We start from the raw sequence: 10,737 nt of genomic DNA on the forward strand, positions 1-10,737 counted from the left end.
GTTTCTGTGGTGTAGTGGTTATCACCGTCGCTTTACACGCGAGAGGTCCCCAGTTCAATCCTGGGCGGAAACACTGTTAATTTGTTTTGTGGTCCAGGTTTTTCCGAAGCACGTAACACTCGGTCTTCACATGAGGATTTACACCAGCTTCCTAAAATTCTTGCTGCACATGTGAAGAGAGACAGAATGGATGCAAACATCTGAGGCTGGAAAAATCGACCGTGACAGGAATCGAACGTGTAAACTTCTGATAACGTCACATGAAGCACCTAAGGCAGAGGCTTTATTCATCAGGCCACACAGTTCATTCTTTTCAGGAACAGAGGAAAAAGCATCAGAATGATTCTGGGGCTGACGTCCTGCCAGAAAGTGAGAAGATGGGACGCACATTTCTGGCACAGAGAGAATTCGCCTGCTTGAAGTGTTTCGACAAGTAGAATGTCTTCGCGACGGAACTACAAGAATTCGCAGAAGGGGCGCAGTATTCATCGCGGCTCAGAATATCGAAGCATCACGTTGCCTGTCTCGTCGCTTCAGGCTGACAGACAAAATGTAGTCATGCTGGCTCGGTGAGATGCCTGCAGCGAACTATTTCAGGGTCGAAACTAATTGTAAGTGGAGCGGACTACTTGAGGCAGACATCACTTTCCCTTCTCTGCGGGTCATCTGAAGCACCACATGCTTCCCCTCATTTGCATCACCAGTGTTATGACAATAATGTACTCAGGCACAGGTTCCCAACATCACGAGAAATAACATATTGCTTGCGCCCGAGACTATATAATTGGCTCGTTATCACCTTCCATTCACTTGTTCCTAATTTGGAACGCTCGTTATAAATCGCCCACTATTACACTATCACCAGATGAGCGACATGGTTTGACAATTAAAATGAATGTGAACTTGTTGAATCTCTGAAATTCTCTGGCTCCGATATCGGCAGAGACTGGACAATTAAATATTTCCAATGCGTCAAAACAGTTCGCCCGGTGTTCTGATCGCTCTCTTCCAGTGTTGCTCGCGTTGGGCGAGTCCTCGTCGCGTAGAATTAAGGTCTTCAATTCGCAAACTACATTTCATTCACGTGATTATTGCCCAATTATTATCTGATGTTATGATCATGTCACCTGCACATTCACGTGGAGCCCGTCGGTCCTTCGGCGCGGATCATTTGCTCCATCACCCATTTCGATATTCCTGCAACGCTTGTTGTTGCAGGAACAACATCCGGGCATGCAACGTTGATGCAGGTAAAGCTGGCAAATTCCTCCGATATTGTGTTACGGACTCAGTGAAAGTCCCTTTAAGATAGAGAGTGTGTGTTATGTGTGTGTGGGGCGTGCTTACATCCATAGAAGATAAAGGACGTAATGACGTTGTTGAAGAAGTAGAAGAAGGAGGGAGAGCGAGAGAGAGAGAGAGAGAGAGAGAGAGAGAGAGAGAGAGAGAGACCAGCCTGCTTGTTTTCTCTATCGATGGATGAGAAACAATAACTGTGTCTGCCACTGAAATCCATGTATGGAAGTTGGAAGTAATCCGGTGGAGTTCACTTTGTTGCTGACCTGTAGAAGGAAACAGGTATTTGTGTGTGGACGACCACAGTTCGGATGCTTTTCGGGGTGAGGAAGTCACTACCGAGTAAACACTGGAGTGTCGTTTGGGTTCCATCGTGGAACATTTGGATTTCGTATTTACTCTCTCCATGTTTTTCTACATCTACGTCTTATCTTCTGACAACGGCGGTTGTTGAAGAAGCCCTTTCTCATGTTTCACCTTATGGCTTGCGTAACTGAACTTTAAGAACCATTCCGGAACTGGGAGTTTTGGACTTTGCCACACACACACACACGAAGAGTTTAGTTTTGGGGTTACCGTTCAAGGTTTAACATTTTTGAATTCTAATATACTAACATTTTTACTTTTATTTTACGTATTATCATGTAGTGATTAATAAAATAGTTTTTAACACTGAATCATGCTCAGTGTGCTTCTTTTGTTGCTGGTTCGTGACAATTGTCACATCCATCCTCCGGCCCTGAATTCACAAACGGTCCCAAGTCATTTGAAGTGAATAAAAAAGAACAACGACAATGCAAGAAGAGTGAGCCTGGAAACCATTCGGCCGTCCGGCCCCACCACTGCATTCATTGTCACGGCTGGTACTGCACCCCATCCATCCCTGTTCAGTCCCACATACCCCGACTCCTTTCGTGTCTCTAACTGAATTGGTCTGAATCGACAGTACATTTAAACGGAATTTCTATGACTCTGGAAGACCTCAAACGATTTAACATCTACAATATTCCCTGGTTCCGAGCTCAAAACGCTTGAATGAAATTATCGTTTTCCTTTTCTTTCACTTTGGAACGTAGTATCCTGAAGCGCAGTTTAATCTGGGGGCAAGTCAAGGTCCGGAAGCATCTCGCCCGGACTTGATGTGGAGTGAGAACTCCAACTGCAGACTTTCTTCTTCGAAAACAAAACCCACAACAACTTATGTGACAGACAAACATTGAGTATGAGGGTTATTTTTATGAAAAAAAAGCATAACAACATCCCGTTGGACTAACCGGCAGCTCATGCCGAGGATGGGATTCGAACCCATGTGTGCAAAGCACAATGGCTTAATAATCCATCGCTTTAACCTCTCGGAAACCTCGACTGTTCTTAACTCTCGTGAATTGATAGGATATTCTCTTATGTCCCATACGATTATTCACCTGATCTACGTTGTATGTCATCAAAGTTTTTTGACCCTCTTTAAAATCATTACAAATCGTTCCCAATCCCAATGCCGATCAGATCGTTGCTTGAAAATTTGTGAGCATTGTACTCGATCCAATAAAGTCGATGCTTACTCCAATCAGTCATGGTTTAAACACTTTTCCTTTGTTTCTTTGTGCTTTGTACTTATGCGTTATATTTTGAAATATAAACCACAAAGCACGGGTTTTAATGTCGCTTGCCAAACTTCCCCAGACAAACTGTCACTTCTTTTGACAGATCTTCCCTTGCAAAGTTCGCTATCCGGGTCAGCTTCAGCCTTCCTTCTCCCGGCCAACGAAGCCTTAATCCAGATAAGGTTCCTGTTCCAGGTTGCAAGGAAATGTTGGAGATCATGAGAGCGCCGGTTTCAGAATTATGCCATGCAGTTTATGTTGTCCCTGTTTCTGCTTTCTGTTTCAGTGAATAACGTCGCATTTCTCGTTATATTTACGTACAGAGGATTGGCTGACAGGCAAAAGTCAGAGAGTGGGCGATAAACAGGCCCTTTACAGGATGGCTGCTGGTGACTCGTGAAGTTCGGCAGGGGTCAATGTTGCCACGAAAATTTTTCACTTTATATACAAATGATCTGATTGAAGCAACTGCTGATGTTGTCCCCAAGTCTGCAGCTAATACCAAGATAGGTAGAGAAACCAGTACGTCTCAGAGGCATGAAGTCTGCAGAAGGACATGTACAGATTGGGAGAGTAGGTAAAAAAGTGACAGGTGGGATGAAACACAGGGAATTGTGAGGTAATGCACTTCCGTAGGAACAATAACAGTGCAGAATATTTTCTAAATGGGGTGAAAATTCAGAAATCATGGGACTTGGTAGTTCTAGTTTTGGATTTCCTCAGAGTTAACTTGCATATTGAGTCGGTAGTAAAGAAGTCAAATGCAATGTTTTCATCATTTCAAGGGGACCAGAACATAAAAGCAAGGATGTACTGCTGAGCTTATCGAAGGTGGTGGTCCGATGGAATTTGGAATATTGTGACCAATTCTGGGCCCCGTATCCAAGGAAGGATGTGCAAGTCTTGGAAGGGTTCCAGAGGAGGTTCACGAGAATTATCCCAGCAATGCAAGGCTTAATATATGAGAAGTGACTGATGTCTCTTGGCCTGTACTCGATGGAGTTCAAAATGATGAGGGGGATCTCATTGACACCTACCAGATACTGAAAGGCCTTGGTAGAGTGTATGTGGATAGGACCTATACAATGTTAGTCAAGTCCAGGATACGAGGGCACATCCTCATAATTAAGGGTCGTCCCATCAAAGCTGAGCTGAGTCGGATTTTCTTCTGCCAGAGGGTGGAGCATCCATGGAATTCGTTGCCACAGAACGTGGTGGAGACCAAGTAAATGCGTGCATTTTAGGCAGAGATGTGTGGGTTCTTTCTTGGTAAGGAAGTTAAGGGTTTCGGGGAGAAGGCGGGAGAATGCGACTGGAAGTGTGAGCCATGATTGAATTGCTGAGCATAATCGATGGGCCGCATGGCCTAATTGTTCTTCCATATATCTGATGGATTAACATCCACCTACGACGGCGATGACGTTTCTGCCTTGCTGAGTTCTTCCAGCATTTTGTGTGTTTTACTCCAGATTCCAGCATCTCTGGAATCTCTTGTGATTTCTGTATATGCTGCTTTGCTAATTTCACGATCAAGCTCAGCCTCATCCTTATTTCTGCCGGTCAATGAAGCCTTCAATCCAGATGAGATTCTAATTCCAGGCTGCAGATAAATGTTGAAGACCTTGAGACCGCCGGTCTGAGAACTGTGCCATGCAGTTTTTTTGTCCCTCTCTCTGCTCTCCCTTAAAGCGCATCACGTCATACTTCTAATTCTAAACATCCACCTTCCACTTCAGTGTCCGTACTGCCCTCCTGTCCACGACTCCTTCCAGTCTGTTGTTTGTTTCTCACTTAAAATCAATCTCACTCCGTTAATTTAAACTGAGCTAATTATTCAAGTACCTCCTTCGTCTTTCAGTTCCTTGAAGTCAGCGCCCACCATCAACTGCCTTGTTCTATTCGCGGTCAGTTTCACATTGCACCATCATCCCTTTGGACACTGGACACTCCCACCCCATCCACACGCTCACAGCTACTCCGGTTTATTTTTTTTCCCACGTCGCCATTCCCGGTATTCACCAGCAGTCCTTGCCGACCTCAGGGAGAGAAAACATCCAGACTCCATTTCCTTTGCAGGAGGTCCCCTTCGTTTCGCTGAGGAGGCTGGAGGCTGAACCTTCAGAAACTCTGGCCTGTGCTGAAGGGATATGAGTCCATGGGGTCTGTCCGTTGACCATCAAACGCAGCAAAACACGTCCTGCCGTAAACAAAAGTAAGGTACGGATTTCATATAGCAGAGAGAGATAGAATCCGCCCATGACCTCCTGCATTCTAATTTCTGTGTGAGAAAATAGTGGAAGACAGCGAGAGTGCTGTCTGAGAGTCAGGGGAACGAGAAGGCAGCGATAGAGGCGAAGCGAGAGAATGACCTTGATAACGAGACGGACAGCGACGAGGAAGGAAAACAATGACTGAGCGAGGGACAAAACTTACCGAACAGAAAGAAGAGAGGTTATGAAGGAGGGAGGGTCAGTGAGAGGAAAGTGGCGGGGACGTTCAGAGAACAAAACGAAATAAAGAGGAGTCGGCCTTTCAGTCCTATATGTCTGATCCGTTCTTCAGCAAGATCATGGCTGACATATCTCCTCAACACCATTTCCTCTCCAACCACTTGTCTCTCCAAAAATCGTGCATTACATCGACGTCAGGTATCATCTACGTTGCTGACTGAGAGGGAAAGGGTTCGGTATTTTTTTAATGAGAGAGCTTGCGGGAGAACAGCGGTGATCACATGGAGAGAGAAACGAACAGAGAGCTGCAGACAGGAAGTCCAGGTGTGAAAGATTTAGACAGAGACATGGCGAAATATCCGCAGTTACAGTCACAGAAATATGGATATATCCGGGTAAAATGCAAGCCGGATCTGAGTCGTTCGGCCCCTTACCTTGTGACAAACCCACCCACCCCCGGCCTGGGAATATGAGCGGGATCAGCTTCTTGCAAGCTGCAATCATATTGTTGATGTTTTCAGCAAGGATATTGAGCAGCTGTGGTAAAGCTTTATGGAAGCGACTGGAATCGCACTCTCCTCACAGCCCGGAGGAAAAGTTGGAATATTGCTTATACTCAAGATCTAAGGATGGATATTCCGCGTGTGCAACGGACCTGGCACTCGCTGCACTGCTGAAACCACGGCAAACGTCATTGCAACACGCCGCCGACGTCCTCACTCCACTCCGCAATGACAAGGGGCTTCCTCATTTCCATGAAATACGACTTCTGCTGCCCAAGCAGAAAACACTGGCCGATCATCCCGCTCTCTTTCAGCAGGGGAATGTTCACAATGATGTGTAAATAAAGCAGGAAAAATAGAAAGATCCACGTCAGTCTGTGTCCCACCTGTCTCATCAGGATGACTCTCTACACATCTCGGATAGTCCGGCAGTGCCTCCGAGGTCATCGTCCGCAGATCACCCTGTCGCTCAGCTCCCACACTCTCCTCACTTCTCTTCATTCCGGCCACGACATCAGTGGAAGGGCTCATCCGGAACAAATGAAGATGGAATTATAGACCACGTGATTCCCAGCCTGTGTAGGAACGGCCGCAATACAAAAAGCATTTTGCTCTTCAAAGTTCCGTCTGTATGAAAAATAGAGCGAGTCAGGGAGTGAGCGGGGAACAGGAAGTTGTGCTGTCGAGGTCGCCTTGAGGCAATGCATGCAACCAAATCTCCATGGATCCTGACTTTCTGGATGAGCCTACGATGGTTGAGGAACCTTGCCAAATGCATGACTGAAGTCCATATGCACCACATCCAACGTCCACCTTCATCAATTTGTTTTGTCACCGCCTGGAAAAACTCAATCAGGCACGACTTTCCCCTGACAAAGCCATGCTATATACCCCGAATAATACTATGCTTCTCGAAATGCTAGTAAATCCTGTCCCGCTGAATCTTCGACAAAAGTTTGTCCACCATTGACGTTAGACTCACTGGTCTATAATTCCCAGAATTATCCCTGTCAACTTTCTTGAACAAGGGAATACCGCTTACGATCAACTAATCTTCTATTACCACTCCTGTGGCCAGGGAGGACACGATCATCCTGAACGTCCCATGACTCTCTTCCCTCGCTCCCTAACAGCCTGGGGTATATCTCGTCTATACCATTTTTTCCAGAAGCCCCAGCACTACGTCTTTCTTAACCTAAATGTGCTGTAGCACATTACCCTGTCCTACACTACCTTACATTCGTCAAAGTCCCTTTTCCTAGTGAACAATGGAGAAAAATATTCATTAAGGGCCTCCCCTACCTCCTCCGCCTCCAGATACACGTTCTCCCATTATCCCTGATTGGGACTAGCCTCACTCTGATCATCCTCTTGTTCTTCACGATCGTGCATAACACCTTGGGGTTTTCTTTACATCTACTCGCCAAGGCATTCTCATGAATGCTTCTCGCTTTCTTAAGTCACGTCTCAAGTTCCTAAATGGCTACATTATATTTCTCAAGAGCCCTGCCTGACTTTTGCTCCTGAACGTCAAGTATGCTTCCTTCATCCCCTTGGCTAAATGTTTCACCTCTCCTGTTAACCATGGTTCCATAGAACCCCAGAACCATAGAAAACTACAGCACAGAAAACACGCCATTCGGGCCTTCTATTCTGTGCCGAAACATAATTCCGCTAGTCCCATTTACCTGCCACGAGCCCATAACCCTCTAGATCACTCTCGTCCATGTATCTATCCAATTTACTCTTAAAAGTTAAGAAAGAGCCCACGTTTAACACATCAGATGGCAGCCCATTCGACACTCCCACCACTCGTTGAGTGAAGAAGTTCCCTCTAATGTTCCCCCTAAACCTTTCCCCCTTCACCCTAAAGCCATGTCCTCTCGTACTTATTTCTCCTAATCTAGGTGGCAAGAGCCTACTTGCATTAACCCTGTCTATGTCCCTCATCATTGTATAAACCTCTATCATATCTCCCCTCATTCTTCTCCGCTCCAAGGAATAAAGTCCTAACATGCTCAATCTTTCCTTTTAACTCAACTCCTGAAGACTCGGCAACATTCTTGTAAATCTCCTCTGCACTCTTTCAATCTTACTGACATCCTGCCTATAGTTCGGCGACCAGAACTGCACACAATATTCTAAATTTGGTTTCACCAATGACTTATACAACCTCATCAAAACATTCCAACTCCAATAGTTAATACTTTGATTTATAAATGCCAGGATGCGAAAAGCCTTTTTCACAACCCTGTCTACCTGTGACTCTACTTTCAAGGAATTATCTATCTGAACTCCCAGATCCCTTTGTTCCTCCGCACTCCTCAGTGCCCTACCATTTACTGTGTATGTCCTACCTTGATTTGTCCTTCCAAAATGCAACACCTCACACTTGTCACATTAAATACCATCTGCCATTTTCTGGACCATTTTTCCATTTTGTCCAGATCCCTCTGCAAACTTTGAAAGCCTTCCTCACTGTCCACTACACCTCCAATCTTAGTTTCATCGGCAAATTTACTAATCCAATTTACCACATTATCTTCTAGGTCATTGATAGATACAGCAAACAACAATGACCCCAAAGCGGATCCCTGAGGCATACCACTAGTCACAGGCCTCCAATCTGAGAAACAAACATCCACAACCACTCTCTGTCTTCTCCCACTCAGCGAATTTCGAATCCAGTTTACAACCTTTCCACGGATACCTGTTGACTGAACCTTCTGAAATAATCTCCCATGTGGGACCTTGTCAAAGGCCTTACTAAAGTACATGTAGACAACATCCACAGCCTTACCTCATCAACTTTCTTAGTGACCTCTTCAAAAAACTCCACAAGATTCGTTAAACATGATCTACCACGCACAAAGCCATGCTGACTATCCTTAATCAACCCTTGGATGTCCAAATACTTATATGTCCTATCTCTCAGAACACTTTCCAATAATTTACCCACTGCTGATGTCAGGCTCACTGGCCTGTAATTACCTGGTTTACTCTTCGAGCCTTTCTTAAACAATGGAACAACATGAGCTACCCTCCAGTCCTCTGGCGCCACACCCGTGGCTAGGTACATTTTAAATATATCTGCCAGAGCCTCCGCAATTTCTACACCAGTCTCTCTCAAGGTCCGAGGAAATATCTTTTCAGGCCCTGGGGATTTATCTATCTTTAGTCACTGTAAAGCATCAAGTACCTCCTCCTTTTTAATCTCTAATTTCCTTTATCCAACCATTCTTTCCCGGTCCTATTGGGACAGACCACTGAGTGTTCCCCAAAAAATCTCCAAATTCCTGCTGTACTTTTCCCTGAGAACATCTGTTCGCACTTTCCACTCCCGAGTTCCTGCCTAATACCGTCGTAATTAGTTCTCTCCCAATTCAAAAACCCCAACATCACCAGCTCCTATCCTTGTCCATGGCTATGCTAAAGGTCATGCACTTGTTGTCACTATCTCTTAAATGCTTTCCCACCGAGAGTTCCGTCACCTGACCAGGTTCATATCCTGGTAGAAGATCCAGCATGGCCTCTCCTCTGGTTGGCTCGTACACACACTGTCAGGAATACTTTCTGGACACAGCTAACAAATTCTGCCCCATCTAAATGTGTTGCACTGAGGAGGTGTCAATCAATATTCGGGAATTTGAGATCTCCGATGGCCAAAGCCATGTTATTTTTAAACCTTTCCAAAATCTGCAGGCGTTTCTGGCCCTCGGTGACCCCTTGTAATTTTGGAGCCTACAGAATGCTCCCACCAGAGTGATTGCTCCCTTCCTTTTTCTCATTTCCACCCACACTGACTCAGTTGCCGATCGCTTCCCGACATCCTCCCATTCAGCAGGTGTGATACTATCTCTGATTAGCAATTCCATTATCCCATTCTATACATCCCTCCATTTCCATTTAGAAATATCTAAGCAATGGAACGTCAAGCAGCCAGTCTTGTCCTTGCGACAGCCACGACTCTGTAATCGCCACAACATCGTAATTCCACGTGCTGGTCAATGTTCTAAGTTCGTGACCATTATTCTTAATACTTCTGGCATTAAAGTAAACAAATGTCAACCCATTCAACTGACTGCGTTTATGCCCAATCCACTGCCAGCATTTCCTCACAGTCTCTCTGCACATTGTTTTTACATTTCCACCAACTGTTTCATCATCTGACCTGACACTCTAGTTTCCATCCCCTGCAAACCGATTTAAACCCTCCCAAGGAGAGCCAGAAAATCTGCCCCCAAGGACATTTGTCCCTCTCGAGTCCAGATGCAGCCCCTCACATTTGTACAGTACAGACCATCACCCGAAGAGTTCCCAGTGATCCACAAATTTGAAACCCTGCACCCAGCACCAACTCTTCAGCCATGCATTCGTTTGCTATATATTCCGATTCTTACCCTCACTGGCGCATGGCGCATGGCACGTGCAGCAATACAGAGATTACCACCCTTGAGTCATGCTTCTTAGCTGCTTCCGAACTCCATTCCGAATTTCATTCTGCGAGACCTCATCCCTTTTGCTATCGCTGCGTTGGGAACGATGTGTACCACGACTTCTGGCAGCTCATCCTCCCCTTTATGACTATTGTGGACCATGTGAAAGTGGGGCACGGACCATGTGATATAGAGGCACGGACCATGTTATAGAGGGGCACAGACCATGTGATAGAGGGGCATGGACTATGTGATATATGTACACGGACCATGTTACAGAGCGGTACCGCCCATGTGATGGAGGGTCACGGACAGTGATAGAAGGGCACGGACCATGGTACATAAGGGACGGAGCATGTGATAGAGGGGCAGAGATCATGTGCAGCCAGAAGGGATTCATTAGATTGATACTGTCGTCGGCGCAGTCAATGTGGGAGCAAGGAGTTGG

The 10,737-nt window shown here is 45.7% G+C and overlaps 1 non-coding gene across 1 annotated transcript; it reads left to right on the forward strand.

Moving 5' to 3' along the window:
• On the forward strand, nucleotides 1–73 carry trnav-uac (transfer RNA valine (anticodon UAC)). The gene has a single exon. It is a non-coding gene; the product is annotated as a tRNA-Val (tRNA).
• The last annotated feature ends 10,664 nt before the right edge of the window (nucleotides 74–10,737 follow it).

This window comes from Pristis pectinata, chromosome 18 (genome assembly GCF_009764475.1).
Source record: "Pristis pectinata isolate sPriPec2 chromosome 18, sPriPec2.1.pri, whole genome shotgun sequence".
NCBI lineage: Eukaryota > Metazoa > Chordata > Chondrichthyes > Rhinopristiformes > Pristidae > Pristis > Pristis pectinata.